We start from the raw sequence: 14,844 nt of genomic DNA, 5'->3' as shown, positions 1-14,844 counted from the left end.
CTCCTCATGCCCAGGACTGCTAGCAAGTAGGTCCTTCTTGCAGGCATGGTATTTGCCAGATATTCTCAAATTCTGCACAAATAACCAGGTACTGTTGGTATGCTGTAGAACAAATCCATGAAGGGAGAAATTCCACCTGCACTGTGAGATTTTCTAATATAAAATAAAAAGCACCATCAACCTGAGAACAGGCTGTTTGCTGACCTCTAAATCAGTCAGGCTCACAGTTAAAGTAACCTACAAAAATCAATCAATCAATCAATCCCAACCTGTAGTCTGTAATTGCTCCAATCTATTAGGAGTTAGTTTTTCTTTCTAACCTGTCTTATCAAATATTGAAACCCATTTAAAATGAATAGTAGTAGAAAAATCCAGAAGTATTTCAGCAAGGAAGGACTCTTTAGGAAATGCAGTAAGTATTTCTGAAAACAAAAAGCAAAATAAAAGCTTAAAGAGATTCTCCCTGTGCTGCACTTCACATATGTGAAGGCTGCTCTGGCATTCCGAATAAGCAGTTTTGAGGTGGTCCCATCAGCTGCAAGTCTATCTACATTTGCAGCTGAACTCATTTTGCTCAATAAAAAGTTACTGTTTCATGGTGATTGGAGAAGTGTGGGCTGGCATTGCCATTGCAGTTCTGATGGGTTGTGGGTTTGTTTTTCTTCCTAGTTCCCAGAAGTGATTACAAAAATTAGTTTTGAATGGTGAATGAGCTTTTTGAACAGCAGATCAGTGGCTTCTGCATTTGCTTGGATCTCTTCACTGGGGTATTTGTAGGAGCACGGAAGTGCCACATCATGTGGGGTAAGTCTGCGGGTTTTCCTCGCCTGGGTAATAAAAGATCAAGTCTTAATTCCTTGCTCAACAAAGGGTGTTAGAGGAGCTGAGTAGTGTGGCTATTCACATCTGTGACTGCATCATATTTTCTTGCAAGCTTGTGTGACTTCAGTCTATTTTCACAGTTACGCTACCTATCACCTAAATGTATGAGGATCTTAGCTTGCATTATCATGAAGCAGATTGCCTTGTGGTTGCCAATAAATACTTGGAAGCTCTACCTAAATGTCTACATAAGAGTTCTTTCCTTCCTTTTAAATTGAATTAACAGCAACAACAACAAATGTAATTACCTTTTACATTTAATAAAATCTTATGATTTTGGAGAGGCTGACTCGTGATATTTGAATCCCAGGAGCTGGCAATACTTTTAGATGAACTGTAAATGATATAAGGATTTCCCCTGGTCATCAGCTTTATCTTGCAAAAAAACAGTGAGTGGACAGTATACATAACCATGAAGTAAAGCTTATGCAAAGTGTTATTACTAGATGCTCAAAGCAATGTATCCTCTCCCTGCAACTATTTTGACCGGAGAGTGAATATAATAGCCACTCATATGTCACCTCCCAAGATCCAGGCAAAAATATGATACAGCATCTCTTTCAGGATGATGATAGACTACCAGAATGTCTTCCATTACTCTGTACTGGAGCATATTACTTAAAAGAGTGATAGTATTTAAATCGTGTTGCTCTAATAACACAGCCCATGCCCACCTGCTTTGGATATTGTTTCCCACTTCAGAAAATCCAAAGGAAAAGCAAAAAAATATTTTAAAATAAATATTGCTCCCTGTTCAGGTCTTATCACTTCCCCTTCTATCCCCTCTCCCAAGCAAAAAAACTTTTATATTTGTGGTTTATGTATGGTCTTGTGGTATTTTCTCTGTCTATTTGACTAGTTCTACCTTTATGTGGTAAGCTCATGCCTCTGGGGCAGAGCACAGAGGAGGAGGATGTTTAAAATTAGGTGCAAAATTATGAATCTTGGATAAAATGCTGATAAATCTTTATGTAATGTGTATTTAAGATCACTGAAAATCAAGAAACATTCACAAATCACAAACCATCAGAGCCCTGTGGGAAGAAAATACACACGATTTGGACTTTCTATCAAAATCTTACATGTTCTAGATCCCACAGCCCTGTGAACACAACCTTAAAAAAAATAAACTGTAAGGTAAAATAAATATTTCTAGATGTTATTGAGACATTTTCAGCGAAGTCTGTTTTGCAAGCACGTAAGACACTTGAGACATATCTGTCCTAAGAGAAGTTAAAAGGTACAGGTTACCTGTGTTGTATAAACTGACTTCATGCTTTCAAGCCTGAAGCATGCTTAGTGCTCTCAGCTAATAAACTGAAAGATCCTTCTTCTAAATGAACTCTAGTTAGCATAAATGGGTGAAAAATGTGTAAATTAACAATATATTAATAAAAATAAATAAATTGTTTAGAAGCTGGGTCACTGGTTCATCAGGAATGCCATGGAAACAGCACCAGCTTTAGCAGCAATGATGAAATCATAGATACAGGCTTTAAGAACAACATTGAACGATTCTGTGAATTTCTTGCCTGCTGTGCTTAATATTTTTAATCTGAAATTACTAATAAAAATATCTATTGCTCTGGCAGATTTCATGAGCAGGTTCTCAACATGAGGGGTAAAGCAAATATCCTACTTTCCACTGCAAAGGGAGTTGTGGCATATTTTTTCATAGGCATTTAAGGCCAAGAGGAACCATGTAGTTTGACCTTCTATGTAACACAGAGCAGAGAATTTAACTCAATGATTCCTGCCCACTGGACTGGATTTCAAAGTGAAAATAAGTTTATTCTTTTGTTGTTGTTGTTGTTCTTTATCTTTTGATCCCATAATGTGTTCATCTCCCTGAGTGTGTTCAATCTGTTGCAGTGAAGAGACTGTAATTTTAATTTGTTTTGTTTTGAGAATATGCATATATATAAGTATATAGGTGTGTGTGCAGACACATTTAAAATAGTTTGCATTTGTAATAATAGCTGGCACCACCATAAAGATGACCTAAGATTTAAAAGGATATATAGACTCGTAGGAAAAATTGGGAGATGGAAAGGATGGCAGAAGGTAACATGACCTTCATACCATGGGCTTCTCTGGTAAAGTGTTTTTACTTCATATTAAGTCAGTGTAGGGAGGGATTAGAGGCCTGCAGAGAGAAACAACGTGCCTCACCCTGAAGAAATTGCCAAAAATGTAATGTAGGACAGAGACTTCTCAGTCAGGGCTCATTTTAAAAAGGCAGAAACAAGCCAAACACCCAGCATTTTGCAGGGAGGTTGAAAACTTCCTTACTTTGCCTACTGTGGGAAAAGGCTGGGTAGAAACATGCATGCTAAGGAGCAAGTGTGGGGCTGCCTAATTTGCCACACATTGCATCTGTGCTGGATTGAAGCTGTGAGGTTTGAAAATGTTTTGCTTTGAATAGTTCTTAGTGAAAGCTCCACTGAGAGCTTTTTTTTTTAAAGAGCTTTACTTTACCTTTCCTGAGTTTTGTTGTTATTGTTGTTAATAATAATAATAATAACAACAACAATAATAATAATAAAAGCCAAAAAGTCTGCAGTTGCTTTGCTCTAGGAAATCTGGGAAACATGATAGGGTTCTGTGCAGACTTTCAACCATTGTGTGTGTACTGCCAGTGAAGACCCTTGGCCACCTCAGAGAAACAACTTCTGTTAAGCGGTCTGTTAAGTGTTCTGGTTAGATTAATGAAGCAGGCTTATTTCTTGCCACTGGAAGTTGACCTGCCAGCTTGTTTTAAAGGAAAACTGCAGTAAAAATTTATCATACCTTGGATAGATAAATATTCAAGAAATAAGACTATATCAAAATGTTTTCTTGTGTTTTTTGTTTGTTTTATTTTTTTTTTGTTGTTGTTGTTTGTTTTTTTTTCTTTTTTCCTTAAGATAACTATCCTCAACATCACAATTCCCTTAATAACCAGGACCAGTCTAAATTACTTCCCAGTGGGCCTTTTTATTGATACTTCCCAGCAGGAGTTTCAGTCTGATAAATAGGTCAGGATCCAGTTGGTCTGATTCCCATTTGAATGCATTACAAAACAGAAGGATTTCAGCATTACTGTCAAAAAGGTTCTTCTCTTTCTTGTTTGGGTTATCTAATATCTAGAGGGCAGGCTGGGTGGGGGGCAGGGATCACAGTGGGAAGGATAGAAAGGAAAGGAAAGTATTAAAGTTTAATCTTCTGCCTGAGTAATAGCATGACCAGTGGACTCTGTAGTCTCTACTATGCCATTTTCCATCTACAAGAGGGTTGTCTCACTACAGATAGTCCCAAAATATTTTGTAGCCAACTTTAATTTGTGAAGTGATCTCCCACTTATCATCATAGTGCTATCTTTTTGGAGTGGAAGAGAGGGTGTGTTGATACATTCTGCACTCCTCCACAAAAATGCAGAAGGTCCAGGGGGCAAAACTGAACTTGCTCTGACAATTCCTGCTTCTCCCTTTTCTCCACGCGCCGTGTCCTGGGAAGGGAGTTCATGCAAATTTCCCAGTGCCCCTCTGGCACTGGGAAAGGAAATTTAATCTAATTTACTAATTCACCCATCGGCTTTTGATGAATAGAGAATGAAGAGGTGTGTCATCTTGTCCAGTGAAGTTGGGGGTGATGAGCTGAAACCAGCAAATATATTACAGAAAATGTAGAAAGCTGGACTAAAACCAAATCCTCATTGATGAATTATTAGTCCACTGTTCATTATGATGTCTCGTTTCAATACTAATGAGGTGGAACTTGATGAGATAATTACTTTCAACTATAGGATTCTGTTTGCCCACAACAAAAGCTTTATAATATGGTATCATCTCATCAAGCCCTTCCCTATTTCTCAAAAGTTACTAGTTTTCTTTCAAATGGGATGTTTGTCTTTACTCATTTAATTAAAATGGCACAGTGACTGGAGATAGCTAGTACCTAGCAGGATTTATCTAAAGGTAACCACCATTTGCAGATAGTTCCACCTTAGTCTGGTAGTGAAGAATCTGAAAAAGGGACTGTCAAGATGATGTTTTATTGGCAAACCTGGTTGGTGTCTTGTACTGTCTGGAACAAAAAAGGTGAACTAATATTATTGGAACATTTTTTGCATCATAAATTTCACTGGGCCATGGAGATAAATAATATAATTTCCAAAAGGTGGGTTGCAGTGGCTGGAGGACACAGGGACAGTTAACTGTGGCTCACATCATGATTGGTGTGTAGCAGACAAACTAGAATACAGGAGTGTTTGTGAGTATCTGAATGAAAGAGTTTCCGGATTTTATTGCTTTGACCCACAGTGTTAGAATACGTATAATATTTCATTAAGCAGTTATTCCCAGTTATAGCGGGTCTTAATTCTTTTTCCAAAAAGGATGTGATGTGCTAGTTGAGCAAATGCCTCTTCACTTTATTCAGGGGACTAGAATTGCTAGATTTACCATCATTCAGAAAGGAAGAGGAATGAGGGAAACTGCCTTCAGATTGAAAGCAACAAAAAGATTTTTCTAGTTTCCAGTTTGAAAGATGCAGCAATATAGATGGAGCATAGGACAAGATGTTTGGGGCCTGCTTTTTGTTTTCTCTGCAAATATCACAGAATGTGATGTGCCTTTGAATAAGGCACTTATTTTTCTCTAATGAAAACTTATAAATCTGGATTGATACAACACAAATCACATGGGGATGTCAAAAGGCCAAATGTATTAATATTTTAACCTGAAGGGATGGCAAGATTGAAGTAACTATAGAAAAGTTGTGTTTTAAAGAATTGAGAGATTCTGGAGGAATAGGAAAGTGTGCTGGCATGTCATAGAGCAAAGGAGAAATAAAGAAGCAAAATAGTAGTTGGGACAGAAATAAATTTAGCCAGTCAAGAAAGGAATTATCTAGATAAATAGATAGATTTATACTCTTCAATGTGACGGCACATATTTCTTCCACTCGTTCATATCTTACACCAGTAATGATGTTAGTATAGAATGGTGGCTTGTTTGTCTTGTCCTTGCTTTACTCCACAGACACACACACAGGCAGGCTGCTGTTGCAAAGGGCATGGAATAGCTCCGTAATGAGACTGTAGGAACTGCCATGCTGGGTCAGACTACTTTACTGTCTTTTCTCTGAATCTCTTCTCAGCCACTTAGCTAAAATCAAGTGTAGTATTCGTTCCTAACAGCATTCCTAACAGGAGGCATATATTTAATTTGAGGATTTTATTTTAGATAGATGTGAGGAGTGGGGGATGGATGTGGATTTTTATTTATTTATATATATATATATATATATTTTTTTTTTCCCTGTGAATTCTCCTGGTTTTGTTTTTCTGAGGCAGGTAAATTTTAACATTCTGCAGCTAGGAAGGGGCAGCAACCTTCTCAGCAAACTATATGAAGAAGCACCTCCTTTTATTTGCTTTGAAATTCCCATCTGCCTGTTCCATTGACAATCTCCTAGTCCTTGATTTGAAAGATTTAGGATAACCCTTCTTTCATTCACTTTCTTTGTGGTCCCCTTATGATTTTAAAGATTTGTGTCACGTCTCTTTAAAAAGTTGTAAATTATGGTTCCAATATGAATACTGTTAATTTAGTTTAATGGAAGGCTGTGTAAAAAAAAAGCTAGCAGGAAGTTAAACAATGATACATCCTTCAACAGACCTTTCAGTGTGATTAAGAGACAATGCAGGAGCTATTAACTGTCAGGCTGCAATGAAGTTAAACAGCTTGTTTTGTTTTTACTGGAAAGCAGAAGGACTATAAAGAATTTAAAACATCTATTAGGTCAGGGCAAAGAAGTTGCTAAGAAGCTATTTCCTCATGGAGAAACCTTACTGAAAAGTCTGAGGATCTTTGGCCTTCTAAACTCATTTCACAGGGAATAGGTAGGAGAGTTGTATATAGAGACCACTATAGTTCTAAAATCCCTCTTCCTTGACGTTTCCTCTTGCTACAATTCAGACTACCTGTCTGAATACTGTGGTATTCCCTCTTTGTTAGAAGAATAGAGGGAAGAAGCAAAAGTACCTAACCCTGTCAGATGTATATGGGCAAGCCTTGTTGACATCTAGGACACTGTAACCCATGCCAGAGCCTAAGCAGAGAAGAACTTGGAAGTTCCCAGGAGAACTGGTGAAGATTCAGGTTTTGTCAGTTGAGAAGATGCAATGAGGACACTACAGAGGGCACGGATGTTTGGGAAGCCCTCCAGGCATTGTTTTCATTTTTGTATATTTTTAATGGTTCCAGGTTTTTGCCTCAAGGTTAGATATGGTTTAGGGAACTCGTAGAAGCATGTAACATCTTTCAGAAGACCCAGCCTATAGTTCTTCAGACTTTAATACATTTGTTGGCTTTTTCCTTCCTTCCTTCCTTCCTTCCTTCCTTCTTTATTTTTTATTAAATTATTTTTATTTGATTTTTTACTTGTCTACATGTTCCAGGACTGGTTGCACTGTATAAAGTCCTGTTTCCACAATCCTGCCTTTTCGTGTGTGTATAAACACACACAAAAATGTGTGTTTATAAATGCTATTTTCTGTTTTATCCAGAAATGTTGAGGCAAAATGTGGTTGACTAGCTGCAGGCACTTTTCAACACTAGTGTCTCCTAACTAATCTTCAGACTGGTCTATCATGTTTGCACATGGTTGACTGTAGGTCCCAAAGGCTGTGTTACTGGCCATAGAAATTTCCTGTATCTATCTCAGGATTGTGAGCAGAAAATTTCAGCTTCTCTACCAAAGTGCCTCATTAATTTCTTTAGTGTTCTTTTACTGAGGGTATGAGGTGTTTTTATCCTCTAAGAAACAAGCATATTAGTTTCTTACAGCAGCATGGCCCTGGTGGTATTTGGAAACTCAGTAAGTTGAATAAATTTAAAAAATAAATAAATAAATAAACGACACCTTCAGTGGTAAAATTGGTGATATAAAGATGGTGAAGGGTCAAGAGGGCAAGATATATGAGGACAGGCCGAGGTCCCTGGGTTTGCTCAGCCCAGAGCAGAGCAGGCTGAGGGGAGGCCTCATGGCAGCCTGCAGCTCCCTCACGAGGGGAGGGGAGCAGAGGGGCAGGCACTGAGCTCTGCTCTCTGGGGACAGCGACAGGACCCGAGGGGATGGCATGGAGCTGGGGCAGAGGAGGGTCAGGCTGGGGGTTAGGGAAAGGTTCTGCACCCAGAGGTGGTCGGGCACTGGGACAGGCTCTCCAAGGTAGTGATGACAGCATTGAGCCTTCCGGACTTCAACAAGTGCTTGAACAATGCTCTCCGACATATGGCCTGATTTTTGTGTGGTCCTGTGTGGAACCAAGAGTCAGATTCAAGGATCCTTGTGGGTCTCTTCCAGCTCAGGATATTCTGTGATTCTATGTATTACAACTATCTAAATGTTAGATGCCCATGTGTGAATGTTTCAAAACATTTGAATTGGAAATCATGGGGATTGTTAGGAACTGCTTCTGGCAGTAACTGAGGAAAGCAGGCTTGGGAGCCCTGGCTAAGCATTTGTCACTAAGCCTGTGCTTCCTTAGCCAGCTTCCTGCTCAGCTGCTGAGAGCAGTTCTGGTCTGGGCAACGACTGAATTAGTACACCAGTTATTGAGTCAAATATCTGCCTTGTAGTCTTAGGTTGAAACTTAAGTGTTTCCAAGCTATGGTATGCTGGCTGCTCACAGCAAACAACTGTGTTCAAAATGCTACCCGGCTGGAGAAGAGATTGATGTCCCCTTCTCAGTCATGGTCCTGGCTGCTGCTACTGCTTGAATGCAGTAATTGTCACAGGGAAAAATGTCCAGGTCTGTGCCTTTAGTCAATGGTCTCTTGTGGGCAGAGCAATCTCTTGTAAAGCCTTACTTTGGCCATTTTCCAGCTGGGAAAGGTTAGAAAACAGTCTGGCAGCAGCTTGCAGGATTCTTTCATGTCCAACAGACTGGGCCAGGTGGACCATTTCTCTCAGAAGTTCCTGTGTTTTGCCAGCCAGCTTTCTATGCTTAATGACTTTTGCAGCACATTCTGGGCTCCAGTTAATCTCATCCTTTCATCTTCCTGTGATCTTGCTCGGTTTAGTGGAGAACGAAGTGTGAAGGTGCAGTTGTCCTCTTCTGTACTCCAAACCCTCAGGCTGCCATTGCTGGAAAGGTGAGTACATTGTAGTGCTACAGCTTTCACCTAAATTATGAGAGGCTCCATGGCTGGAGAAGAGAGCCCAGTTCTCCACTGGAGAAAACCTGATAGCATTGGTATTTCAATGCAAATGTTAAAAATATAAACCCTGGCCTGTGTATATGAAAAAGCTCATCCAGTGATGTGCTGAATTTATTTAGAAAAGAATGTGAAAACCTATGCAAATATTCCTGGAAAATAAATGGGCAATTACTACATTTACGTATGTAATTAGAATATAGAATATACAGATGGCTGTTTCTCGTGTCTGCTGCTGTATTAACATATGTAGATAGCCACTTCATGTGCGTATGTGTAACAGTAACTGAACATTCAAACCAAACAGTCATGTAGCGCTCTGTATATTTTCCCCCATTTTAAAAAATTTGGCCTGTTTTATTTAGGCAATGTATTACTATTCTTTTTGGAATGCCTATATAGGATTTATGGAATTCATAAGTCAAAATATGAATTCAGTTTTCACCAATTAAAACACAGTTACATTTCTGTGGTCTCAACTTACTTGTATTTAACAGAAAATCCACAAGTTTAATATTAATTCTTGAGAGAGAAATGCATTTAGTGAAAGTTCATATGTATGACTAACACAGAGAATACATTGAATGGAAAAGTCTTCAATATTTTGGAATAATTCCAGGCTTAATTTAATAAAAATTATTAATGGGATATTTCAGATGTGGCTTAGGATACTTACACAGAGCATTTAATAAGCTAAAGCCTATAAACAATCCATCTAGGGACTGCAATCATTAACTGGACCATCTTTAAAAATTCTGCCATTTATTAGTGGGCACTATAATGGGCGCTATGAGCAGTAGGAGTTCATTATGAAAATACCTGTATAAGATTTGCATGGACTCCAGCTAAGAATGTAGCTAGGTAAAATGTGTTGGTTTATACATGTCCAGTAGACAGGCCTCAAAGTGAAGCGTCTTCATTTCTTCTAATTACTTTAGTACCAAACTAAATTAAGAAAATTGCGTCTTTACTCTAAATACCCATGTTACATTTCTTTTCGTCCACTATTTTATTTCTAGTTCAAACAGATAAGGCCCAGCATTGAATCAAGACAGAGAATGAGTCATGCTTTAATTGCTGCATGTCATTTTTAGGGTATATTCTTTTGAGAACCTTTTTTTTTGCCAGCATCTTCAATGTGTTTCTATCTTTAAATGTACCTGTGTATATGAAATTTAAACGGCCAAATTTCTGAGAGATTTTAAAATTTTTCAAGCCTGTAAATTCAATGAGGTGTCAATAAGTTACTTCCCTGAATCTTAGGAAGGTAGACATGTGGCCAAGGTTAACTCTGTAAGTGGCAGCAAAGATATTAACAAATATTTGCATTCATTCTTCCTTTTGTTGACAATTGCAGCGTTTGATTTGCCTGGAGTATGATCCAATTGAAGGAGGAGTGCAAAGGAGAGCTGTCTCCTTCCAGTGTTTTTTATGGGAGTTGTGTGTACTGAGTCTCCTCTGACACTGACCATAAAGGACTATAAGTGTTTTCCCTGCCTTGTGCTTGCCATCAGTGGGGGAGGCATCTTGTGTTATGTGTGAGGTGCAAATAAAGGCTGTAAGAGTTGCTTCAGGACACTGATACATAAAATCTTCACCCCACAGGCTTATCATTCTAGTGTTAAGTTGCAAATGAAGTGGAAAATCTGCTGTGATGACAAGACATAACAGTGAAGCAATTGGATTGTGGGATTCGTTGTGCCCTGCGTTTTGTGTCTTACGAGAAATCATTACTTACATGAAATGCAGAAGGTTTGTTTCTCTTTAATGGCAGTAATATGAAATTTATTTTATTGAGATTGTGGTTGTCACTTTAAGCTTGTTCATGTTCATACCTAAGAACATTAGCAGTAATATTACAGGTGGTATGTTGTTCTGTACTCTCTGTAGATCCCACAACAATATAAGATGAAATTACCCTCATGCCAGAAAATAATAGCATATTCTGTATCTCCTGCTCTAATGCTGCCAGATTGTATTAATCATAAATGTCAATGAAGTCTCCAGGTGACTTCCTGACTTTTGACAAAAGGCCTTCATCTCAGCCTCTTAAATTCCAAGGTCAAGGGGAATGTAGCATTCAGAATAATTATTAGCATTATTTTACCTTGACATTTCAGCCCTGCTTTCAGTTTTGCATTCCAACCAGACAGTGGAGACGAATGTCATCTTTTGATTCACTAGAGCGAATTGCCCCAATTAAACCTGACTTTAAGGATATCTAAAGTGCTATAATCTGAAATGCTGTATTAACATGCTGTCCTGTTTTTGTTTTTTTTTTTTTTTTTTTTTTTTAGGAAGAAATACTTCATTAAGGAAAGAAACTTTCATGAAAAGCGTTCAAGATTTACTGTGACAAAAACAAGCAGTTTTTCCCCTAGGCTAGGATAATAATCAGTACTTCTCATTTTGAGATGAATCAGTGGTTGCACTGCCCTAAAGATTCCTTCGCCTTTTGTTTCAGCTAAAAGGTTGGACATACAATTTTATGTCATCACGAACTATTAGCGGTACCTTGTCAAAAGCTTGTTACATTCATGTCCAGGATCTTGCACCCATCTCTTGGACATACTTGTATTTACTCTTTTTTTTTTTTTTCCAACTTCATGTGAGGTAATAGGGACAAAATACTTTTTCTTTTCCCCTTCCCCCCCCAGCAAAGAAAAAATGCAAAACGTTTTCACCAAAGTGCAGATGAAAAGAAGACACAACCACCACACCACACACAACCCCACAGCTGTTTGACCTTGACTGGGTGGAGAGCTGGCAATCTGGTTCAGTCAAACAATTTTACTTACTCACTTCCTGCAAACTTTTGATGACCCTTGAGATTCTGGAAGTCTGTTTTGATAGTGAGGTAAATAACACTATAAATGTCATTCACTGTAAATTGGCCAGAAAGCAGGTGTGTACAGACGAATGACAGACACCAGTTACTCTTGAGATGGTGAGCTTTTTTTGGTACAGTACAGAGGATAAATCAAGTTATTGTGATGAGCACCATTTATTTCAACAGAGTTGTTCCTGTTCAATCTGTAGCAAAGCTTTGGTGAAGAGGAAAAAAATGGAACTACGATGCAAAAGGATATACAAGACTGACTAACTTTAGCTCCCTTTTTCTTGTTAGTTGCTTTTCCTGCTACTCTATGCCTTTCTGTGAAACCTTGAAGATAAAATTGTTTTGCATGTTTTTTGCTGTAAGTCATGGCTACTCTCCAGCTGATAGCAAATTGCTATTTGCATCTGTTACAGTTGTATGCCCAGTGTGTGATTTTACACAACTGCTGTGGCCCGTACTGTTTCGGTAGCAGTGAAATTTATTGACTTCCAGTTAAATTTGACTTTGGGACTTCACCTAACTGGAAAGTAAACTTATTGATGCTGACATTTCTCTTCTTCTAACCTCTAGCTCCATGCAGATTTATACTTGAAATGCTTCAGTCTCCAGTACAAACATGCTCTTTCTCCTATTCTGTCTTAATTTTTAACTAGAAGACTTACACAAATATCACTTGAACACGTAGTTAGCTACATACCTGTGTAGCCATCTCCTGTGTTTTTTCCCTTTAAGTTTGTGTAGCCATCTCCTGTGTTTTTTCCCTTTAAGTTTTGAAGCACATTCTGACGTTGCTTTCTACTTAAATGCTGTGATTTTTGATGTGGCTTAGAGCTAAGCATCTAGGTATATACAAATGTTGGAGCACTTTCTATGGAAAGTCGTTTACACAATGAAGTTCTGTAATTTATCATGGATGTCCAGGATATCAGGAATCTCAAGTCACTTTTCAATTTCCATTTCCTCCCCTACTTCCTGCTATTAGATATTTACTAAGGATAGCTGACTGAACTTTAGTGAGTTTATGGCCAAAAGTTCCTGACCCAGTTTTAGTTAGTTTTCATTGACTTAAGCAGCATGGTGATTAATTGTGCTGATGAGAGAAGTGGAAGCTTCTTTCCCCCTGTCTGTCAAGCTTAACAAAAGCAGCAAATCCAAAGAAGGTGACAAAGAAAGAATTGATACTGAAGCCTGTGGAAATGATCCCATGCTGTCACAACAAAGGATCTGTCCCATTTTGTGAAAGAGAATTAAATTTATTCACTTCTGACTTCATTACATAGGTTTTATAGTGAAGTGTATACATTACATGCATGCATAGATGCAGCTGTTGCGTTTTTTGTTTTTTTTGTTTGTTTTTTTTTTTACATTGAAATTCTGCTGAATACTATCTGATGTTGAAAGAGGGTGTAAAAAGCATTCCATTGAAAGTCTGTGCCTTCAGTGTTGTTGTTTTGTTTTGTTTTGTTTTTCCCTCATTTAAAAAGTACTTTTTAAATTATTAACAATGTATTCCCAATGTATTCAGTACTCTGAATGTCTCATGAGCACTAATCTACAAAGTATGACACTGGAGAGTGGGAAAGAGAAATTCAGAAGAGAGAGATGTAAACCAGCAAGGCTTTCTAGATTCCCTGTCGACCAGCTGCTTTGGGGAGGGCTGTCTCCCTGGGTTTCCTATATATTCCTTGAGGATTACCTGACCCCATAAAATTAGGCTTTCTCATACCAGCATTTTTCCTTTATGTATCCAGCAAGTGTGTTTCTGAAACTAGTGGTTTTGAGGGCTGAGAACACAAATCTGCCAGTTTTCAGTGATCTCCCTTATTTTTACACAAGCAGTGTATGTTCTTTCCTAGCAATGCATTACTGCCCACAAGTCACCTTTTCAGGACACCATGCTCTCGTGCCATTTCTAATGTAATTAGTTCTTTATACAGTACCTCTTCTAAGCCCTTGGAACCTACAGCTTGGGAGATAATTATTTCCATCCCTGAAGAGGGAGGCTTCAAAATCCCTTTGCGTCTTGTGGGTTAAGTGTTTAATGTTTCAGCTGGAGATAGGTAAGCATAAGAACAGGAGCTGAATGGAACGCATTGTGTTCAGTGCCTATCCATTTTAAATCATTTTGCTTTTGGCCCTAAGCTTCCTAAACTTATGAAAGATATCTTTGGATTTTCCGGTGAGGAAGAACTGGAAATTATTTTCCCCCTTTCAACTGGAATAAATAGGGAAAGAGTTGATAATGGATCTGCAGCAACAACACTACAATGCACTTATTGTCTCTATTTTTCATTAAGTGATGTACGTCTTTAAAGTAATATGGAAGTGCTAACAAAAGAGAGCTGTTAAAAGTGTAGGAGCAAATAGCTTCAAATCTGTTTTTGGAGTTAATAGATTTTCTAGAAACAAAAATAAAAAATGACTCCATCCTGACAAGAAGCCCTAAAAAAGTTCAGTCTGTGAAGGTAATTTATATGTGTGCACACAGACAGGTATTCTGGTCTGGCTTATTAGTTGCAGACTATTATAAAAGTGATTGAAAACAAAGGGAGTTGTTTGGGAACACTGCTTCAGTGAATCAAAACTATTAGGGATTTTACTGTTGTGAAAGCAGAGTTTATTTAATAGGCCTCTCCAAAGTTGTTTTTTCTTTGCCTCCAAGCCAGAGTGGACACTGGCATGAGAGATGATTGCAGGCTGTGAATTTTCAAAGAGGTTTAAAGTAACAAGACCACCCCTGTTGCTCCACTAATGCTGCTGCTGCCCTCAGAAAGAATTCTGCAAGTGTTTGTATTGCAGAGGCAGCAAAGTAATTGAGGAGACTTGTTCAGGAAGCAACTTATGAACATTTCCTTACCAAAGAGCTCTTTGGTCAAGAACATGAAAGAAAATATAGCTGAAAGGAAACTAGTAAAAACCTTA

At 38.3% G+C, this 14,844-nt stretch overlaps 1 long non-coding RNA gene across 1 annotated transcript; it reads left to right on the top strand.

Annotated features, from left to right (window-relative positions):
* Positions 1 to 604: 604 nt before the first annotated feature.
* LOC311430682 lies at positions 605 to 12,651 on the top strand. The gene is made up of 4 exons (XR_014688938.1): positions 605 to 804; positions 8,889 to 9,020; positions 10,689 to 10,835; positions 11,381 to 12,651. It is a non-coding gene; the product is annotated as an uncharacterized lncRNA (long non-coding RNA).
* Positions 12,652 to 14,844: the final 2,193 nt, after the last annotated feature.

This window comes from Aythya ferina, assembly GCF_964211825.1.
Source record: "Aythya ferina genome assembly, chromosome: 2".
Taxonomy (NCBI): Eukaryota; Metazoa; Chordata; class Aves; order Anseriformes; family Anatidae; genus Aythya; species Aythya ferina.
The sequence above is the reverse complement of the archived record's forward strand: the minus strand, read 5'-3'. Positions and strand labels throughout refer to the sequence as shown.